At 52.0% G+C, this 22,726-nt stretch overlaps 1 protein-coding gene and 1 long non-coding RNA gene across 7 annotated transcripts in view; one reads left to right on the forward strand and one right to left on the reverse strand.

Moving 5' to 3' along the window:
• Positions 1–22,726, forward strand: part of Rbfox3 (RNA binding fox-1 homolog 3) — a 273,766-nt gene that overhangs the window by 19,880 nt on the left and 231,160 nt on the right. The gene's annotated exons all lie outside the window — the stretch shown is intronic.
• On the reverse strand, positions 5,491–14,047 carry LOC114608745. 6 transcript variants are annotated; one of them, XR_003709421.1, is made up of 7 exons: positions 13,786–14,047; positions 13,285–13,548; positions 12,649–12,721; positions 12,087–12,175; positions 8,643–8,730; positions 6,362–6,950; positions 5,491–6,235 (listed from the first exon to the last, which is right to left on the reverse strand). It is a non-coding gene; the product is annotated as an uncharacterized LOC114608745 (long non-coding RNA). The 6 variants fall into 6 exon arrangements; XR_003709420.1 differs by adding an exon at positions 12,828–12,856 and having other exon boundaries at positions 5,491–6,950; XR_003709419.1 differs by having other exon boundaries at positions 5,491–5,939; positions 6,152–6,950; positions 13,786–14,046.

Below are 22,726 nucleotides of genomic sequence, written 5' to 3' on the forward strand. Positions count from 1 at the left end.
CTCTCCTCTCCTCTCCTCTCCTCTCCTCTCCTCTCCTCTCCTCTCCTTTCCTCTGCTCCCTTCTCTTCTTCTCTTCCCCTCCCCTTTCTACTCTACCTCCTCCCCCCACCCTCATCTCCCTTCCTCTCTTTCCCTTCCCCCCTCTTCTTCCATCCTCTCACTTCCTCCTGTCCGCCCCTCCTCTGTTCCCCTTCCTTCTTTCCCTCCCGTTCCCTCTCCACTCTCCCTCCTTTCCCATCTCCTCTCCCCTCCCTTCCTCTCCTCCCGTCCTCTCTCCTCCTCTTTCCCCCCTCCCCTCCCCCTCCTCATTTCTCTTACCCATCTTTACCCTCAGATGGTCCCAAGTGTTCTCTGTCGTCATGATAAACACCATGACCAAAAGCAACTAGGGGAGGAAAAGGTTTATTTCAGCTTACTTCTTACAGAATCACGAAGACACATCAGGGCAGGAGCTTAAGGCAGGGGCTGAGGCAGGAGCCAGTGGAGGGGTGTAGCTTACTGCCTTGTTCAGCCTGCATTTCCATACACCCCAGGACCACCTGCCCGGGGGAGGTCCACCTACTGTGGGCAGGGCCCTCCCTGCGAATCATCCATGAAGGAAATTACTCAAATGCGAATCTGATAAGGCATTTCCTCAGTTGATGTTCTCTTAGACAACTTTAGCTTGTGTCAAGTTGACAAAAACCTAACCAGGATACCTCCAGTTCCCTCTTCTCCCCTCCCCCAAGCTATGCTCTTGGTAGCTCTCTGCTGCCCCCACTTGGTTCAGCATCTCCAGATGTGTGGACCCCACAACCAGATCCAGCCAGATCCAGCCACTCCAAGAAGAATAAGATTCAAGCAGTGTCCCTCTGGGAGGGGACGCCTGGCAGTGTTCAGTCAGGACTCAGCTCCTCTCAGGATCATTCTCAGAGCTTGTTCCTGTCAATCACTAGCTGGGGATGGGCACAGAGCCTGGTTCTGGAACTTTCCAAGGGATTTACCGTTGCTGTGTCATCGAGCTGGCAGGGGTTGGCACGCCGGACTCCACGCATAGAGCAGGATCAGGATTGTCACCTTTGAGGTGAAGGCCATGTGACATCTGGTGACAACCCTTGAGGTTGGAAATAAAACAGGACAATGGCCAACTTCATCCTCCGATTTGTGGAAAGTTGTGGTTCAGCCGAGCCTGTGTGAGGCTCAGACATGGGTCTGCTGTGACACCCTGATCTGTCAATCAGCCCAGTGAATGTCTGTGGCCATGATATTTCTTATGTTGATTTTTGAGGATGTTCTAGAAAGTTCTTCTCAGCCCTGGAGCTTTGTCTTCTCTCTGTAGCACCTGCTAAGATCTTACCTCCTTCCTCAAACTCGTGTGTGGCGTTGTGTGGTCCATGTCTATTCCCAGGCTCTCATCTGAACACCGGCATGAAGCTCCCAGCTTCCTTCTTTTCTCTGATTTGTCTTCCTGGACTTCACACCTTAGCAGATAGTGACGCGGTGCCCTGAACAGCCCAGTGGTGGGGGTTGTGGCTCACTTTGGGGAACTGGCAGAGAGTGAAAGCCCATGTGGACGATTGTTTCATTTGGATGTATGCTAAGCAACTTGGAGAATGACCATGACAGTGTGTCCAGACCTCTGACCAGGCCTCTTGGAGCAGGCCACCCTTGTACTGTGGACATGTGTCCTGTGCTTCTTCTTTATTTATACTCTTTCCACTGGGAGGTCTGTGTACCACCTCACAGGCCTGGAGTTCGCACAGAAACAGGCAGCACTTCCCCAGCTTCCTTCTCTGCAGCCTAGCACCAAGGTGCGGACCTGTAGAGGAAGAGGAGTGGAGATCTAATTTCCAGACAGTGACTCCCACTTGTGCTTTGGGGACCCACTGTGCCAGTGATGGAATCAAGCTTGGTCCTAGGATACCTTCTGCACTGACTGACCTCCTGTCTCAGGAACAGCGAGGCTGGCTTCATAGGCTGGTCCCACAGCTCTGAGTGATGCTGACTCTGCCCCCCTTGATGGCCCTCCATCCAGTGCCTTCTGTCCTCGGGTGTTCAGGCCCCAGCAGAAGAGTCTGTCAGCACATAGTCTGACCCTGCCAGCCGCCAGCAGACGGCCTGGGCACTGGGCTATTCCAGTTAGTACCACCAGGTGGTGCTGTGGACCGTGCAGCCGCAGGCCTCAGGCCTCACTAAGCCCCACTGATGGCTCAGCTTCCTTCCCTTCTTGACATAACTCATCTCTGTTCTTGTCTTCTAAGAAACAAGTTGGACAGAAGTAGGACTGGGGGCATTGCGAGTGAGAGAGGGGTGATCCCAGTCTTGTCCCCGTTGTAGTTACCACGTGATTACGAACCCCAAATCCATCTCCTTAGATATTCCACGTGTTCAGGAAAGTACCTTGAACTTGTTATTTTTTTTTCTGCTGTTCACATCAGATGTGGCTTACATTGTATAACAGGCTTATGTTAGCGAGGAGGAATTGGGTTTTGCTCAGAGATGCTTCCTGCCCGTTAGCAGGTTCCCTGTTGTGCTCACTAACAACTCCAAGTCAAAAAACCATAAGCCTACGTTCATATCTGGCTCATTGCACTGTGGATTGCTGGACTCAGTCTGGCCCGCTATGACCATACTCCAGTGCCCAAGCTCACCAAGCAAGTGCCTGGCAGCTGATAGTCAGAAGAAAATGTTTACCCCACTCTCTGGTTCTGCAAACTTCGGTCAGAAATAGAACACACCCACTGCCTCGTCATTGGCCAAAGCAAGTCACATGACAGCGCCTGGCCTGAAATGGATGAGAAGGTTAGTCCTGCTATGTCCCAGCAGGAGAAATGACAGGAAGATTAGCCTGGCTGCCAGCCACAAAACACCAGCTGGTTCATGGGTCCAGGTCCCCTCAGGCAGTGGGGTCCTGGGCTCAGCTAAGAATATGAGCAGCGGTTGCTTCGAAAGCGGTCGCAGCCTTGTGCTGGTCTGAGGGTTAAATGCCGCGCCCAGGATCAAGCCCAGGGTGCAGAGAGGGAATTGCAACTTCTTCAGCTGCAGAGCCAAGCGTAGGCACTGGACACTGAGTGGCTGACAGCTGCTCTTAACAGGGCTGGGAGAAATGACGGGCTAGGAGTCTCCATATCCCATCTATCTCGGCCCAACTCCCGTCCTGTCCTGACAAGGGTTGCCACAAGGCACAGCAACTGCTGCTGTGGAACTGAGGTGAAAATCAGAGGCAGTAAGCGGGAAGCCCGCGCCTCAGCAGCCTTGATGGGAGCACTGCTATGCAAACGTTTTTCCACCAGGGGGCAGTAGTCATCTCCTACAAACTGCTGCAAACGAGCTGGGATCCAAGAATCCAAGGCCCAGAGCTGGTCAGGCCAAGCTCCTATTGCAGATTGCGAATCTGAGATGCACAGCACGGTGTGACACCTCAAATACTTGCATAATGATTGTCACGTGGGGTTTGGTGTCTCCAAACATGTTCTACCGGCATGTGTATAGACTCGTGTCTGCATCTCTGTCAGCCCACACTGTGTGGTCAATTAGAGTCAGATTAAAAGCAGCACCATGAATGGCTATCTTTTCTGTCAGTCTGGTTATAAACTTGAAGCTAAACATGATACGAGGGGTCTGTTATAACACCATAATTAATAAGAAGAAACTGAGGCCCGAGGAAGTTAAATCACTTCCAGGTTTTCCTCAGTCACAGGAGCCGGAGCCCTAGTCCAGGTGTGCTGGGTCTAAATTGCTTCCTTTCTTCCCCTCTGGCATTTCTTCCAGACAGCTTGTTACTCAGGGTCGGGAGGTAAAGGAATGAGAGAAGGACGCTGTGGCGCCATCCAGTGGCTTTGCTGGGTAATGTGGATGTCAGGCTGGAGGCAGTGTGAAAGACTGAGGCTGGAGATCTGAAGACTGACATTCTGGGAAACCAACCAGGGCCAGTCTGAGAGACGAAGGCGGGAACTGGTGGAAGAGTCACAGGCCACATCCACTGACCACTAAAGGGACGTGGAAGAGCCTACCCGGAGCAGGGCATCGGGGAGCAGGTAGTGGAATTAGCTGGAGACTCTGAGGTCTGAAAATGCCCCTCCATGCTAGAAAAGGGATGTCTCACCCTGGCGTCTGAGTGGGAAGACGCTGTGCCAGGGGTTCTTAACGCTACACACAGACACACAGACACACAGACACACAGACACACAGACACACACACACACACACACACACACAGACACACACACAGACACACAGACACACACACACACACACACACACACAGACACACACCCTGTAGCTCCCCACCGCCAGGGTGCACCCCAAGCTAGCCACTGCAAGTTAGAGGGGGCAATGCTGGAAGAATTGCCCTCTAGCGGGCTGAGTGGGAAGTGCGCCCTACAGAGCCTTGGTAGGTCCCTACTTCCTGCACCACGGCAGGTGGAGAGGAGAGGACAGACCAATGAAAATACCAACAGGAAAACCACCCGACCACACAACCCAGGCAAGGATGTTTTAAGAATCCCACATGCAGCCTGATGTGGAGGCAAACATCTTTAATCCTACCACTCAGGAGGTAGACACAAACAGATCTCTGAGTCTGAGGTCAACCTGGGCTACAAAGCGAGTTCCAGGACAGAGCTACATAGTAAGATTCTGTCTCAAAATAAATAAGTAAATAAATAAATAAATAAATTTTTAAATTAAACTTTTAAAAATCACTCATGTGATGCTGTAGTTTACCTGAATGAAGACCAGACCAAGGCTGTGGGATTGAGGGATATGTTACTGCTGAGGCCTCTGGACACAGAACCCTGAAGTCCAAGGACCATGCCACTCTCTAGATGGACATCTCCCCTCCTTGAGCCTACCCTGGCACCACCAGCTCCCCCTACCACAGGCTTTAATGACCACCAACCACTTTCCCCTCGGCCACATGTGGCTATGTCTTGGTAACATAAAGAAATGAGTTCTCAGCCCTCCAGGATCAAAGCTGGCCTCCTGCCCCCACTGTTCTCTCTCCTTTGAAGCTACTCTCTTCCACCCTTGAGCCAACCAACCAATGCGATGCAGGCGAGAAGCTCCCAAGCCAGGTCCCAAGCCTAAAATTGTCTACCACGGAACTGTCAGAAGTGTGAACCATGTAAACCAGCGAGATTGACACCCTGGGACTGAGGCCAGTGGCTTGGATGTCTCAACAACTCCCTCAGGACGGAGCCCTCAGAAGCAAGCAGGGAACAATGACATGCTTATTAACAGGGCCTCTCTTAAACGCTTTAATGAGTGCATCCGCTGCTGTGTATATCCAACGATTCCCAGGGTGTAGAGTTCCCCCATCCCACCCCTGCCCAGTGCCATAGGCTGAGATCCATACCTATACACAGCCAACAATGAAACCTCAAGTTCAGAATGGGGACCAGAGGGCCTACAGGACCGGGGGCCAGGGGCTGTATTAGAAAAAAAAACCAGCCTTGGTGTAGGTGAGCGTGAGCTTCTTATCTTTGGGGTCCCCAAACCATCATATCTCCATTTTTCAATTTTTCCATTTTCTTGCAAAACATTTATTCACATTGTTCTTCCTAGAAGCCGAGTGATGTCAGGGGAGCAGAGGCTCATGGTATTGTTAACACAGCCTGGGAGGAACGGGAAGGAGAGGAGAGAGCCAGACACTCTTCAGACTCTCACACCCTCCTCTCAGCCACTTGTGTCTGTCTGTCTGTCTGTCTATCTGTCTGTCTGCCTGCCTGTCTGTCTCTGTGTGGTGATTGGTTCTTTTCCCAAAGGTCAGCAGCAGCAGGGTCTGGAGCCATGGCCCATCTCCATTTTGAGCAGAAGTCTTTTGATCTCCATGCAAAGTGAGGTCAGGGTAACTTCTAGATTAGGTGAGCTGATACCTATGTCGTTCTTGAGTTGAATCCGGAGGCAGGTCCCTGAGTTGGAGGGGGCAGCTGGTGGATGGTGAAGCCAATGTTGAAGAGCTGAGAGAGACACAGGGCTGAGGGGCAGTTGGAATGTGGCTGGCAGGACACAGGGAGCCCTAAGTACAGGTGACAACCATGTGGGTGGTGGCTCTGTTGCATCTCTCTTGACCCCACCCTGGGTGGATATTATTCTCTTTATGGAGCCTGAACCTTCCTCCCTCTTTGCCCAAACCAGCCTGAGGCTTGGTCAGAAACCCAGCTCTATGTACCTCAAGAAGGCAAGAAGGAATTAGGGTGTCAGCTGGTAGGGGGCAGCTGCTGTAGACAGTGGCAGCAGAGGGTGAGGATCAGCTCTGAGAACAAAATGAAGGGCAGAGTGGTCTCTCCCTCAGGGTGACGCATCCTCGGAGCAGGAACTCAGGCTAACTGGATGTGTGAGAGGCTCATGGTGGCTCTCAGACTGGAGAGAAATCGCTTACCGTCCAGAGAAGCATCCTGTTTTCAAGGTTGCAAACCCTTGCCAAAACATCCCGACAGCCTAGTTGAGAGGTGGCTGGGGACGCTGGGTGCCATGTCTCCTCCGGTCTGTGGACACGGGACCGTGCACAGACACAGATGGACAATACACTCCAGACCAGGGCCTCCTTTGAAATTCAAGAAGCGAGGCAAACAGGTTCACAACTAAAAGGATTAAAGGGTCTGGCTGCTAGGAAGAGCCAGGAGAAGGCTCTCCCTGAGGCCTGGAAGGAGATTAAGGTGGGTCAGGTGACAAGAGCTGTCAGATAAGTGGGAAGAGAAATTATGAACAGGGTTTGGGGACCACTGGAGGCTATGCTTGGGCAGAGGCTCTGGCAGCTGCAGGAAGCCTGGCAGGAGATGCCATCCAGAGGGGGCTGCTGGTCACCTACCACTGTATATTTGCCATGAGGCTTGTCTGAGGACACTGGCTGTCCTAGTCCTTGTGTGGCCATGCTGGAGCAGCAGAGCTGCAGGCAGGAATGCGTGCATCTACCTACCTGTCGGGCCAGCAGGGGCAGGGCACTCGCAGTCAGCATAATTCCTGCAGGTCTGAAGGGAAGAATGTCTGAAATCAATCTCTTTAGAAAGTGCTCGGCTTTGGTGGCTAAGGAAGGATTGCAGGCAGAGCTGGATCTAGCTGAAACTGGTTCACTGTAGTGTGAGGCATTACCACCTGAGCTAGGAGCCAGCTGATCCCCAAAGAGCCACCTAGGGAACTTTTTGATACCTTGAACCTGGCTTGGCCGTGGCTGTGTCTGAATGCTTTGGAGATTCTGGAAGGATCCTGTCAGAACTCAGTATGATATTCTAAGCCCAGCTTGTGGCAGAGACCCTGGTCGTTACCTATATGAGAGCCTTGGGTCTGAGAAGCCTGTGTGGTCAGGATGCCTACTAACATATACACACAAGCACACACACTTAGGCACATGTATGTATGCATGAATGTATGTGCACACATTGTATCATGTACACAGTGTGTGTACCCATGCACACAGCGTGTGTAAGAGTATGTATACGTACTTACCACACAGTGTATCCTGTGGAGTGTACATGCACACACTTGTATAGAATGTCCACAAATATGTACTTACTGCATAGAACACACACATCGAGTATACAAGCGTGCATGTGCACGCACACTGCATAGAGCACTTTGAGTATATATGTACGTGTGTATGCACACTGCATTTAACATACACACGAGTATATGTGTACATATGTGTACACACTTGCATAGAATACCGATGCAGAGGAATGTATGTGAACAAAATACACACTCTGCACAGTCGTGCATATGGTGCACATGTGCGTATACACTGTAAAGCTCATACACATGTGGAATGTATGCACATGCATATGAAAACACTATACACACATAGACTTGTGGCACAGCACACATACTGGCAAACACATAGAGCCACACATACATACACACATATGCATGTGGGTCAGTGGAGTAAAAGTTAACAAGTAGGCCTGCCGTTACCCCTCAAGTGCCTGGACACCCTTGGCCAGTACCTGACTGAGTGCATAGCATAAAGGTAGCTACGACAGCCACAGATGAGAAGGCTGGCGACCCCTCACTTGTATCTAACTAGGCCCAGATGCCTGTCCCCTCTAGGCCTTGGCTTTGCCACCCAGACCCTGAAGTCTGCATGCTGTGACCTGCAGCTGAGTCGGAGGCACAGAGGGTATGGGCAAGGCTTGTGGCTGGTGGAGAGCAGGGCGGCGTTCCGGGGTTCTAACGGTGTGTGCCTGGATTGTGCTTGCTGCCTTGTGTTCTGACTTAGGCCTATGGGTTCCTGGCTGAGAGTACTGACAGTTCACACAGGACACTTTTGTGGGATGTGTCAACTTATATGGGGACAGAGTTTATTACTGAAGTGGTCCGATGACTAGAGGTCTCAGCCTGAGAATGGGGTGAGAGAAACAGTTCAAGAAACAATAAAAAGAACCTCGAGAATCAGGATTCTCTTCTTCTTCTTTTGTTTTGTTTTTGTTTTTGTTTTGGGTTTTCTGAGACAGGGTTTCTCTGTGTAGCTCTGGCTGTCCTGGAACTCACTCTGTAGACCAAGCTGGCCTCAAACTCAGAAATCCGCCTGTCTCTGCCTCCCAAGTGCTGGGATTAAAGGCATGTGCCACCACTGCCCGGCCAGGATTCTCTTCTACCCTCTCTTCTGCCTAGCCATCCCTCCACCTGCCTGCCCACCTTTCCACCCACCCTCCCTTCTCCCTGCCCACCTTCTGGCTCTAATGTCCTTTCTTTCCAAGCAGATGACAGTCAAGCGTGGGCTTCTGCCATGTCACTGATGAATGTGGCCGCTCTCACCTGCCAGGATTAGTAGAGAGAACTCGGCCATCTTTTAAGGAGAGAAATGGGGTTCTGGGGCAGGGGGGAGGGCTGGACCCAGAGCAGCAGCAAGCAATGAAGCCTCAGGATAGGTACAGACTGAGGATGGACCCTGGAGAGGGGGAGGGGCTCCTCTATAGGGATCTTATGAGGAAGACACACCCCAGGTCCTCTCTCCGCCACTCAAGGGAATATCACAGGCTCTGACAGATCCTTGTGTGGACCCCAACTTGGCCTCTCTCTGGCTGCTGGCCAGGTGAATAGCTTTGGTTTTTGTCAGTGACAAGGAATGATAGAGTGTACCTGGGGGATAAGCAGAGAGCTCCCTGGGGACAATTCAGCATGAGTGACATGGTGTGGCTCACTAGTGTTCCGGACAGGTGTGTGGGTAGATGGACCACAGCTAGTGGGTCTGTTTACCATGGCCCTACCTGCCCTGGTTGGACAAGGTCGCAGTCTCTGTGAGGCTTGTTGACTGTCCTTCCTTTACTTCCAGGTATCTTGAGCCCCTCTCTTTCTTCCTGCGATGACCTTAGATGTCATTCCCAGCTGCTGTGGGGCTGGTTGTAGATACAGGCCCTGGCACAGGCTTTGCCTTCATTTTTTTCTGCATGCTGTGGTATGGCCCACTGTACCTGGACTGGCCTTAATCCTACTCCCACCCCTGCCATCGGGGCTCAGGGTAGCTCCCCTCTCAGGCTCAGCTCTGTGTCATTACGTACCCAGGTGCTTTCCATTTGGGGCAAGCTACTGATGTCTGAAGTACAGGCACCAGTGCAACGGGCTTCCCTGGCCCTTAGGGAGTATTCAAGGGCCTGAAGGTATTCATCGAGTACAAAGCTCCTGGGCCAGGGAAGGTGATCCTATCGGTTTCTGGAACATGCTATCGCCTTACTTCGTCCCCTTGAGATGCTGCTGATGTACCTGAGGAGTTGTTGGACATAGCCAGCTTCTATTCTGTCTCAAAATGTGTCCAGAATGGCCGTCGGCCACCATCCTTGGTAAGGAGAGAAAAGTGACACCCTGACACTCAGCATTTGAGGCTGCCACGTGCTGTTAGCAGTTGTGGTTGACAGTGCAGCCAGCAGAGTGTAGAATGCACGGCTGCAGCCATGCTGGGTCCAGTCCCCTGCCTGACCAGCTGCTGCCCTTTTGGTCCTGGGACCGGCAGACTCAGGGTGAGCCTGAGGAGAAAGTGTGCAGAGCCCCTGCCCTTCCGTTCTTTTGCACAAGCTCAGAAACCAGATTTTCAGATTCCACAGAGGGAGTGAGGCTGAAAGCAGACACAAACCTTGGAGTCACACAGTCTCAGCTGCTGGAACTCTATGTGCTATCCCTTTAGGAACACTCCTTGGAGCTAGAAACACTCCTGGCACGTGGACCAAACTGCTTCAAGCAGAAAAGCCTGCTTAGAGCTGGGTGTGTCCGCATGGCCAGCGAGTGGATGCTCCCTCATCCACAGACCCACAGCTAATCCTGCTGATCCTACCCCCTGGGAGTTGCTCCCTCTACCTGGAGTCCCCAAGCAAGGTTCTCTGAGGCTCAAAGACTCTCTCTGCTCCCCATTGTCCCTGCAAGTAACGCTTCTTCTCCCTCGACCATCAGGTCTTGGCCACACCCCTCCTCTAAGAGCTGTCCTCAAGGTGGCCTGTCCTTGTTGCTGTGGAGAACTTGATAAGCCCTGCTTGCCATGGGAGTTCAGTGTGACTCCGAACAAGCTCACTTTAATCCCTGTGTCCTGTTCTGGGTGTGGAGAGGTGTCATCCAAGCTGCTGGACAGGAGGTGTTCACCCCACTTTCCTCGTATGACCCCCATACCCCTAACTCTCTACACCAGAAGGATGTCACACCTCTGAACAGGAGGCGAGGAGGCCGGCATCCACAGTTGACTCATAAGCTGCTGGGAATCAGGGTGAGGCCCAGGCAGCCCGAGTGTCCCTTGAGGATGGAGATTAGGGTGGAGCAGAGTCCCTGGATCAGCAGCACCCCTGGGTGACTAGGCTTCACTTTCACTCACTTTCAAGTTGACGTTCTAACTACAAATTGCATTTTCTTGCTGGATGCCTACAAAAAGTCCGCATAAACTCTGGGTTGCTATGCTAGCCCCTCCCCCCACCCCAGAAACACCCTTCAGGACTAGGAAGGAGCTAGCCACCTGGAAAGGGGTGTCCCCAGGGAACTGTGTCCCATCAATGGGTGCACATGCTGGAGCACACCTGTGGAAAGAAGTCAGGGGACAGTTCTCTTCTTCCGTCATGTGGGCTTTGAGGCTCAAACTCGGGTTGTTAGGCTTGGTGACAGAGCCTTTACCTGCTGACCCCTCTCACCAATGGAGTTTAATCAACAGCAATTAATTCTTTATTAAGAAAGCCCAAGCTTTGGTAACCTGCCTCAACCCTTGAGCAAACAGTTGTGTATTCCAAGGGCTCCTTTCACCTAGCACTGGGACGGTGGCTGAGGGGACAGGGAACAGTGTCTCTATACCTTCCTTTGAGGTGACTGCCTTAGGCAACAGCTCTCTCTCAACTGGGCAACCAGGGCTTTGGCAAGAAGGTGGGTGGGAAAGGAAATGGACGGCTGGGGACTCCATGACCCAGGGCCACCACTGTAAGACACATCTGTTCCATGGCAGACGGTAAGAAGATGGGGTAACCTGAGATCTGCTGAAGAACAAGACATGGAGCCCACACAGAGTGCAACCCTGTGTGCACACAAAAAGCACTTGAGTATCTCAAAAATGTGCACCACCGCCCTGATGGTAAAGCCTCCTCCTCCTCAGCATGGCTCTCCCAGACACTCAGATCAGTCACGCTTAGCCTCATGCTGAAGACTTCCCCCTGGGCTTCTAATACTCCCAACTCAGTGCTTACTGGGGATGTATCAACAATGTGGGGGTTCCAGGAGTCTGGGGGGGGACTCATGTAGGATGGGTGTTGCCAGAGACCACCAGGACAAGGCTTCTGACAGGAGTTTGCATGGATACCGTGCCAAGGTCAGCAGAGCAGATGTGAAGGTGGCATAGCAGGAGCCTCTGCTCACACTGGCCTAGCCCAGGCTCCCACTGGAAGCATCCAGGAAGCAAGGTAGTGGAAGATACATGTGCCAGCTGTGTGTGCTCTTGGGAGAGACCAACCCTTTTGCGGTGTCATATAAGAATGAAGTTTCTTGGTGACATCATCAAGACACAGTGTGTGAGTGTCAATGAGAATGGCCTCTGGAGAATCATGTTTGAATAGTCGATCTCCAGTTGGTGGAACTGTTTGAGAAGGGTTAGGAGGTGTGGCCCTGGGTGTGTCACTGGGTCAGGGCATTGTTCGAGGTGTCAAAAAACTCACATCATTCCCAGAATACTCTCTGCCTCCCGCTGCAGCTGGCTGTTCCTGCTGTCATCCAGGCCTTTGCTTTGCCGTTATGAACTTTAACCCTGTGAAATGGTAGGCCCAAATGAGCACTCTTTTATACGTTTCCTTGGTCGTGGTGTTTTGTCACAGCAATGGAACAATATCTAATACACACAGAAGGCTGAGTTTTCTTGGTGTCTGATCCCAGGACCCAAGAGAAAGCCTATCACCTAAGTGACTGTTTCTATCTGCAGTGGGTAACTGTGGGCCTGCTGTCTAGCATTTGCTCCCACTTATGGTAGCATACAGCACGCAGCCTCAAAAGAACCACCTCTGTGCAGCCAGATGTGGCCAGGTGTGGCCAGATGACCCAGCGACCTATATTTAAAAACTCAGGTGGATCTCTGGTTCTGTCGATCCCTGTTGTGTGTGACTGGAACCCTTCTGGGATCTTGCTAGGTCTCTTTGGGAGCATGCGTTAATGGCCACACCACAGCTTCACAAACTGTTTGACAAAGTCCAAACAGGACACAAAGAGAAGCGATGACCAGCTAACCTGGGGAGGGGGCAAAGCTCAGAGGCGGGGTGATTTTCCAGCATGCATCGTGTCCTGGGTTCAACCCTCAGCTCTGCAAAAAGGAAGAGAAGAAAAAACAAGAGGCAAGGGATCCTTGGAGTCTCGGAAGGGAGAAGTAAAATCTGGAGAAATCTGGACAGGAAGTGAGTGAGACCTACCTGGGAGAGACTTCTGATTGCCAGAAGACCTGAGAGGTTAGAAGACAGGAAAAAGGAGCAACTCTAGTCCTGGTCCCATCCCCCACACCTGCCCCTGACGTCTGTTTTGGGGTTGGACCACATCTACATAATGTCTCCTGTTTACCCGTGTCACAAGCACCCCAAGCCTGTGACAGCTGAAGGGACTGGAAGCCAGACTCTGTCCCCTCTGAACCTCTAGCACACACTAGCCCGCCCCCTCACAGTGGCAGCCACCAGCCCCACGGGGACTGAGACTCCCTTATAGCAAGTGGGCTGTGCACAGGAAATACACCCTGCTTCCCCAAACTCCGCTGAGATCAGCTGAAGAAAAAATTTTAAGTTAGTTTAAAAACAATGTAACAGAAAACCTCGATTCATAAACACAAATAGTTAAAAACACAGATTCACTAGCCCAAGGCCATCACAAATTACTGACCTTTGAGTTGTTTTGAACTAGTTCTGTTTGTTGTTTTGTTTTGTTTTGTTTGGGAGGGTCTCACTCTATCCTTGAACTCTCGGTCTCCTGGACTCAGCTTCCTGAGTGCAGAGCTCACAGTCATACACCAGGGCACGGACTTCTTTTTTTCTTTCCATGTGGCTTCTGGAAATGCAGATTGTATGTGTGTCTTGCATGATGCTCCAGCTGGATATTACTGGTCTCAAGGCAGAGATTCCCGTTGATAGTTATAAACCTAAGCGGCTGACAAGAAAGACAGAAGTTCAGTAAGGGTGTTAAAACGAGGCAGGGGTGGGAGGCAGGTGCCTGGCACGGGGACAGGGCTGGAGATACTGGTTCTGTTGAAAGCCGTGGCGGGGCTCAGCAGGTCTCAGCTGGGTTCTCTCCAAGTTCCCACTGATAGATCTACTACCCCCATCTGCCACCCCTCCTCAGAGCCCTAACACTTCCAGTTTGGGGAGGCCTAGGCTCTGTGCAGACCTCCGACCGCCGGTCCGGAGCAGGCAACTTGGGCCCTGGTCAGCGCATCCGGAGGAAACTCTCATTGAGAATGCGTGGCCTGTCGGGCGCTATTGCAGGAGCCTCGGATAAAGTGTTCCTATGAAGAAGATAATTGAAAATCAAAAAAGACTTTGTTAATTTGATTAGGCAGAGCCGTAGTTGAATTGTTCTTCATCAAAAGAGATTTAATTTTGACATGCAATTAAACCCTTCTGTTATAAGATCTGCCCCTCGTGCTAGGGAAGGGCTTGGCAGCCTGGGGCGGGGTGTGGTATTCGCAACTGTCGGGTGGGGGTGGGGCTGAGAAGGGGAGAGGTGTGGGGATTGAAGGACCAATGGAAATTATGGCGAATGAGGTCAGGGCATGGCCGAGGAAGGGGTTATCACAGGTTGTGTGTGTGTGTGTGTGTGTGTGTGTGAGAGAGAGAGAGAGAGAGAGAGAGAGAGAGAGAGAGAGCCTCAAACTGACAGGATTTGAATACAGAAGCTGATTGGCAGGAGAGAGGAGGCCAGAGAGGCTTTCCAAGAAGAGGGAGGTCACTTCCAGGAATCTGGGAGGATGCAGATTCCTGTGGCCTTAAAGACTCCCAGAGGTTAAATCTGGGGGCATCTAGTTTTGTGACACGGGGTGGCTTTCTGGAAACATGAAACCATGACACATTGTGGAGCTGAACCTAAGGGCTGAGGGCAGGGTGGCAGGTTGCCAGTGTGGCCTAGCACAGCTGGTGTGAGACTAGCCTGATGAGATTGGGAATAAGTAGAAAGGCTATTGAACTGTTGACCACTGGGACAGGTGTGCAGACGGGCCACACAAAACCTTTGCAAGTGAGCTGCTTGGCGGAGGGGCAGAAGAGACACAGCTGTACTACTAATGGGAGATTTGTCAGCTCCAGGAAGTAGGCAGGGCCATTCTGTGCAGGTCACCATGTGCTAGAGAGGGTGGCAGTCTGAAGTAGTCGAAGAGGGGACATCGGTTACCTTGAAATGCTTCCCTCAGGTTAAAAATAGCCCCGCCCCCATCCCAAGCCCCACCTCCACCCTAGCCTTCACCCCCCAACCCAGCCCTCACCCCGCCCCATCCCAAGCCCCATCCCCACCCTCACCCTGGCCCCACCCCAAGCCCCACCTCCGCCCCAGCCCTCACCCCCCCGCCCCCGCCTCCACCCCACCCTTCACACCCTCCCCCATGGACTTCAGAGCTCCTTCTGATGCGCTGTCAGCCTGGAGAAGGCCCCCTGAGCCCCACCACAGGCTTCCCAACCCCTTCGCACTTTCCTCCTTGGCTGTGCTATGGTGAGGAAGGTTCCAGATTACTGCCAATGCTCCAGCGGGGCAAGGGTTATGCCCGGCAAGGCAGAGATCGATGTTCTGTAATTAGTAATTAGTAAATGTTTTCTAGACCCATCCTAGAAGTCGGGGTCATTGTGCAAATAGCTACATTAGCTCCACAACCCAGCCTGGACCTGAAAGGCCTGAAGACAGAGGGTGCGGAGGATGAGCAGCCTCCCAGGCCGACCCCCACCCCCACCCTGCCTGCCCGGGAGGGAGTAGGCACAATCCCCTGAGATCTCTCGCTAGCCACCACCAGATTCCTAATGCTCCGTGCCAGGACACTCTCCACCTGCTTGCTCTGAGGAGAGAGATTGTAGGCATGGGCAGTCCTGGAGACCCCCTGACTTAACAATGACCCCTCACTGAGGGATTCCTTAGGGCTTCCCTCTTCCTGGCGCACTCACAGAGGGTGACCCCTTCCCCATCGCCTTCCCAACCACTCAGACCTGTGAACTGTGGTTGAACTGGATCTGCAGTCCTATAGGGAGAAGCTCGCTTTCTGAGGAAGAGATGCTTTCAAAGTTCTTGCGCTCATGGAGGCTGGGAGTGTAGACCTGTGAATCGGGGTCGTTTTAGACGCCTTGGTGTTACCAGACATTTGTATAGAGCAATTTAATATTATATATCGGCACCTTCCCCCCACTTAGAAGTTTATGAACTTATTCTGGTCTCTATTTTTTTTAATGGAGCTAGAGAGATGATTCCGTGGACACAGTATGTACTGCAGAAGCATGAGGGCCCACGTCTCTAACACTTTCATAGAAATCAGCCTTGGTGGCCTCGCCTGTAACCTCAACGCGAGTTGGAGATCCGGATTCCAGAGGTGCTGGCAGCCAGCCCAGCCAATCGGTGAACTCTGAGGCTCACTGGCAGCCAGCCTAGCCAATCAGTGATCTCTGTAACTCATGGGCGGGCCAGCTAGCCCAGCCAATCAGTGATCTCTAGGTTCAGTGAGAGACCTTGTCTCAAAGAGAGACTTTGCCTTCTGGCATCTACAAGCATACGCACAAGCAAGCACACATGCACACATGCATGCACACACATGCATTTACTTCCTTCCACTCATAATTTCTTTCATAGGCCTGGGCCTGGTGGAGATACACCCTGCTGTCTCATGGGAGGGCTGGCGATCCCTCAGTGACAGAGACAAATGCATTTCTGAATCCCTGTCCTCATGGAAGGCGGATCCATATGTGATGTGAACCCAAGGAAGTGTTTGCTTCCCCTGAGGTATTTTGAGGGAGCAGAAGGGAGACAAGAGAGGAACTTCACACACCCATACTCCCTCTATCAAGCCAACCCTGAGCAACGGCAGCCCTTCCCTTCCGTGTGATCGCCGCTTAGCCTGAAGCATCCTGATAGGCGAGCAAAGTTGACCCACCCGAGACTAAAGTCAGTGTTCTTCCAAAGCCCAGCTCCTTCTCCTATGGGAGTCACAGTCTCATCTGCGACTTGGGCATCGCTGCACTGAAGAGAGTGTCAGCAGAGAACGTTTGCTGAGCACATATTGCGGGGGTGGGGGCATAGGAGTGGACTTGTGGGTCTGTGTGCATGTGTGTTCTGTTTCAGCATACATGTGTCTGCATGTGTCCATGTCTGTCTGGGTGAAAGTGGGCATATCTGTATACACACACCCATGTGTATATTCACATGTCTGGACGCACACGTACATAAACTCAGCCAGGTGGTTTACGCCCTGAGTGAAGCCTCTGAAAGAGCAAATGTTGGATGGAGGAAGTTCTTGCAGTTAGTCAAGAACTCTGCCTGCAGCCTCCTTAGACAGTCAGACCTCGGGAACCTCCGGCCTCAGTTGGCAGCTCAGCTGAGAGGCTTGAGACTCACATATCTGCCTGAATGGTATGGAGAGGAGCCCTGGGCTGTAGCTCAGAGGAGGACAGTGAGGGACAGATGATTTACGGACTCGGAAAGAACCACCCTCCCCCACCCCCGCCCACCGCTGCCATTGGGTACCAGAATGTCAAATGAGCCTGTGGCTACCTTACTTTCCTGTGCTCAGCTGGTCTCATGATGGAGGGACAGGAGAGAAGATTTCTGTCACCATTTGAACCTCCTGCTGAGGCCAAGTGTTCCTCCCCCACCTTGCAAGACTTGTACAAGCACAGTGTCCAGGATGCAGCTCCCTTGATTTAACACCCTGCTGGGGCACTCAAGTCACCCTTGGCTGTGTCTGATGGTGATGCTCTCCTACCTGGGGTCTACTGGCTGGCCACTCTGAGACTGCATGCTGCTAGGGTCCCAGAACCTCTCTCACTTCCTACCTGAGCCCCATGGGAGCCACAGTGATCCTCACTCATTAGTACAAGCACTAGGGACACAGTAATGAAGGCAGATATCAGCCCAGAATGGTGAGCACACTGATGGAGCACGGGACGTGTTTCCTCCCGCCCCATCGGCTGAGCAATCGGGAGATTCAATCTTGCATGTCATCCAGGTCTTATCTTTCCTCCTGAGGCTTCTGTTTGTCTATGTCTCAACAAGGACCGTGCTCGGGTTCGCCTCCGTGTTTTACATCCTGTCTTAGAGTTTATCAGGCCCGTGACCTTGTCGAATCGACAGGCAGGCTTGGCTGTTAATAATTTCCTACTTGAAACTTCTAGTGTGGGCAGAGGTGGCTAGCGGTTTGGAAGTGGGTGGGTAAGCTAGTAGACCAACCCCAGCAGGAGTCCAGTGTTTTCTGTTCACCTGGACCCAGACCTAGGCTGGCTGGCGGCATTTTGAAACTAGACTGTCCTTGCTTATTTGTTTGTTGTTTTGTTTTATTATTTCTTACAACAGAAACTGAAAGTGGTGTCCTGCTGGCCATGTGCCACCACAACAGTGCTGTGCTGGGCTGGTCCCTGGAGGAGTGCCTCAGGATTAGGGGACAGAGAAGGTGTTTAGGAAGGTGAGGTGTTCACCTCAGTGCTGGAGGGAAGAGCAGAGCCTGAGCCACTTTTCTATAGAGTACAACCATGCTCAGTCCTGACACCACAGTCAGCCACCGTCTGCTGATGGTCACGTGGTTGTTGCTGAGCAGTCCCAAGGCCTGGACTCAGGTTTGGGTGTTGTAAGTGTAGACCTTCACTCTGAGAGATAAGCTCACATGACCCATAGCTGAGAAAGGCTTCACAAAGAGGTTAAGCAACTTGTATGAGGTCATACAGCGGTGGAGACAGGGACCTTGGTCAGTGTAGAAGCTGTCATGGGGCAAGATGGAGGGGTGTCCCTGCAGTCTAATGAGGAGTACCCTGAGAAGTAAGTTCAACTTGGAGTCTTCTGTGTCTCTTACAGTTCCCTTAGCCTCTGCCACGACACCACATCTCCATGTCTACTTGCACAAATTGGGGTGACCACTGGGGGCTTCCACTGCCCACTGTTACACTCTGGGTGCAGACAGCAGTTAAAGAGGGATGTTACCCTTCCCCAACCTGGTGTCTTGACCTCTGATTGTCCCCAGTTAGCCTCCTCCACACCCCCAAAGGCACTCTGTGCCCCAACATAAGAGTTCCTCTGGACCAGCTATTGGGATATACAATTACCATGCTCTGCTTGGACTCAGAGCTGGTCTTAGTCAGGTGCCACAGCTATCATTGGCTTCCTCTCCTCCCCCTCAGTCTCCCACTATGCCCTGCAGCAGGTCGATCCCTAATCAATGCTTGTTGACCGACTGTCTGGGAAACGATTTCCCTCCATTCTTTCTGGAGTGCTCTGTGGAAAAGAACAAATGCCTAGGAATGAGAGGACCATACTCCAATTATCCAGGGTGACATCTTGCTCTAGGTGCTCCTTGATGACACAGAGATGGAGTGCTGGTCCTAAGGGAGTCTGGGTGGGGTCACTGGGAGCTGGTGAGGAGAGGGGGTGATGTAAGCAGAATTGTTGAGGCTGGGATGGGTTGAAGGAGCCAGCAGATCGGGGCCATACGAGGTGGAGGACTAAGGGACTGGGGTGCTCAGTGAGCTGGGGAGGCAGGAGAGCCTCAGGATGCCGTATGTAAACAATGTTTCTTCAACTCAAGTCATGTTTTAAGTGAGCTGGGGAAGACTAAGTCTGTGGAGAACCCCAGCCGTTACACGCGGTGTAAACCTTCTCTAACACCTCTGTCTGTGTATGGAAGTTTCTCCAGGCAGTGCACTGAAACAGTTAAAACAGTCAAGGGTGACAATCAATCCTGCACGTGTGTGCGCCACCATGCACATACGTGCCGTGCGAGCCCTCGCCCTCCCTTGGGCACCTGGGCGAAGAGGCACACGCATGCTTCTCCTTGCTCCAATTCAGTCCGATGAAGACCGTGTTGTGTTTGCTGGCCTACGTCCTCAGCAGCAAGCAATTCACTTAATGAGTTTCCTTAATTCTCGGCCATTAGAAACCCCTGCTTCTTCTGCAGGAAAGCTGGCTTTTTCCAGGAAACTGGGGTGCAGATGTGGAGCACCCTGCACCCCTAAACTCAAACCTTGCAACCCCACCACAACAGAAACACACATTTGTAGGGAGACCCAGGAAGATGGGAGGTGGCAACGAGGTGCCTGGAGGGAAGAGGGGTGCCCCCCCCAAGACATGCACTCGACATGCTCAGAGGGAGTGGCTCTGCTCCCCTTGGGGAATCTTGACCGGGAGGTGGCATGCCCTATGGAACTTCCCTATCTAAGAGACCCTAGGCAGATTCAGGGGTCAGTTTGTAGAGGCCTCACATGGAGCCTTGTGAAGAGAGGGCTTCATAGTTTCAGAACTGGCCCTCAGGAGCCTCTGATCTGCCCCGTTGATAACACTGAATAAACCATCAGGAGAGATGAAGCTAAGGCATGGCAGCAACACTCCTGGCCTTCATCTGAGGTTTGAGGCAGGTGGCCACTCACATAGATATTCTGGAGTCTGTTGGGTGGGGTGCTGGGCTGTTGGCTTCCTCTCTTCTCGGGGAGATGTTGACTGGGTCACTGTGTAAGAATGTGCACAGGCTGTGGAGATGACAGAGGCCTGAGGTTCAGGGCCTACAGTGCCACACCCAGCGCATTCACGCAGAGATGAGCTGAGAATCCCTTTCACATACAGCTGGAGTTTCTGGAAGCTTTGTCTCTGACTTACTGGTGACCGACTCTCAACTCCTCTTTTAAATAAGCAACAAAATCCAAGCCAGATGCTTGTCACAGTGATCCATCTTGTCAACCTGACAGGACTGAGGGCTCCCCAGGAGATTGTCAAAATGCACCCCTGGGTGCATCAACCAGGGTATGTTCAAAGCCCATTAGATCGTGAGCACTCTGACCTAATCAATGGCTTAATCGGTTGATGGATTCTGATTTCAAAGAGACGGTTGAGCAGCAGGAGGACTGTAGCAGGTACGGCTTGGTCGGAAGGAGAAAGGTATTAAGGGGCTCCCTGTGTGAAAGGCACTATTACCACTACCCCACCCCTCTAGCCAATGTCCCTCACCCAGTTCATAAAAGGCTGCCCCTGGGTCCCACAGCTTCCCCGGGTCTGATGGATTCATCTCAGCGCCTGTCCCAGATGAAAGCTAGTCCCTATATACTGACTACAGCCATCTACCACCAGGGCGGGGCTCTGGCCTGTGGGACTTCTGGCCTAGCTGTCCCTCCATCTTCACAGTGTGTGGTGGTTTGAATATGCTTGGACCAAGGAGTGGCACTATTAGGAAGTGTGGCCTTGTTGAGTAGGTGTGTCACTGTGGGCATGGGCATTAAGACCCTCATTCTAGCTGTTTGGAAGTCAGTCTTCTCTTAGAGACCTTCATATGAAAATGTAGAACTCTCAGCTCCTCCTGCACCATGCCTGCCTGGATGCTGCCATGTCCCTGCCTTGATGATACTGGACTGAATTTCTGAACCTATAAGCCAGCCCCAATTAAATGTCCTTATAAGAGTTGCCTTGGTCATGGTATCTGTTCACAGCAGTAAAACCCTAACCAAGACACTTGTCAATCTTCATGCCTGCAAGCTGATGTCCCAACCATCCACACAGCATCTATCAGCATTATTGATTCTAGACACATTCAACTAAGGGACAGATTCCAGTCTGTATCTACCACACAGCTTCCACGGTCATGGCCTTGGGCATCCATGCTGGCCTGGGGCTGCCCCGTCCCTTGTGATGCCTATGAGAGAGGAGGGGAGGCCTCTCAAGTGCCTCCTTTCTCTGGGACAGAAGATGGTATGAACTGGACTGACATATCTAGACACTTCCATTCTTCCCTGCCTCTGTGGGTAGGAGCAAGTCACCAAGAAGGTATGGCTGGACTTAAGTCCAGGAGCCTCCTTGAGTTGGGGATGGGCTAGGCAGGATGGGATGTTCATTCCCCTGGCTTCAGGTGACAGAGGCCTCAGTATACAGGGAATAGCTTCCATCTGTAGGGACAGGTACTGAGGTGAAACCATCAGACATGGGGAAGCTGTGGAACCCAAGGACAGTCTTTTATGAGCTGGAGGAGGGACATTGGTTGGGCAGTAGTATAGTAGTAACAGTGTCTTGCACACATGTGCTATGTGCTATGGGCTAGGTGTATCCACATGGTCTACGGTGCCTTTGGTCAATCTTGCCTTTTATGGGACTCTCAGAATTTTTGGTGGCACCATCTTCCCACTATTAACTGGGGGAAATGCTGGGATAGCCACACTCCTAAATCCACAGTACCAGTGTGTGTCCTGCTTGCCACATACTCACAAGAAGAGCCTCTTCTTATGGGGTGAATGGACATGTTCCCCACAGACTTATGTTTGGATACTTGATTCCCAGCTGATGGCACTGTCTTGGGAGGCTGTGGAACCTTCAAGCAATGGGGCCTAGCTGGAGGAAAAGGATCTTATGGTTCATAGCCCCACCCTGCTCCCAGCCCAGCATCTCTGCTTCCTCCTCTAGTGAGATCTTAGTGACTAGCCCGACATCCCTGCTACCACAGCTGCCATGAGTGCTATTGGGCCTGTATTGCTTGTTTTTCTGTTGCTGCGATTAAACACCATGACCAAGCACTTTATAGAAGGGAGAGTTTATTTGGTCTTACAGTACTAGAGGCTTCACATCCATGGTGGTGGAGGGAAGCACGGTGCCTGGGGCAGCAGCTGAGAGCTCACATCTTACTGAAACTAGGAAACAGAGCACATTGGGAATGGAGTGAGGCTTTTTAAAAGCCCACCCCCAATGAGATACTTCCTCCAGCAAGGCCACACCTCCTAAACCTACCCAAACAGGGTCACCAACTGGTGACCAACTATCTAAACATCGAAACCTCTTGGGGACATACTCATGCAACCTGCCACAGTGCCTATCCAAGGGAGACAGACATAGTGGATTATACCCCTTAAATGATGGCAGACATAGTGAATTGTACCCCTTAAATGACAGCAGCCATGGTGGATTGTACCCCTTAAATGACGGCAACCATGGTGGATTGTACCCCTTAAATGATGGCAGCCATGGTGGATTGTACCCCTTAAATGACGGCAGCCATGGTGGATTGTACCCCTTAAATGACGGCTGCCATGGTGGATTGTACCCCTTAAATGATGGCAGCCATGGTGGATTGTACCTCTTAAATGACGCCAGCCATGGTGGATTGTACCCCTTAAATGACGGCTGC

The sequence above is a fragment of the Grammomys surdaster genome, unplaced genomic scaffold (assembly GCF_004785775.1).
Source record: "Grammomys surdaster isolate TR1022 unplaced genomic scaffold, NIH_TR_1.0 125940, whole genome shotgun sequence".
In the NCBI taxonomy this organism is placed as follows: Eukaryota; Metazoa; Chordata; class Mammalia; order Rodentia; family Muridae; genus Grammomys; species Grammomys surdaster.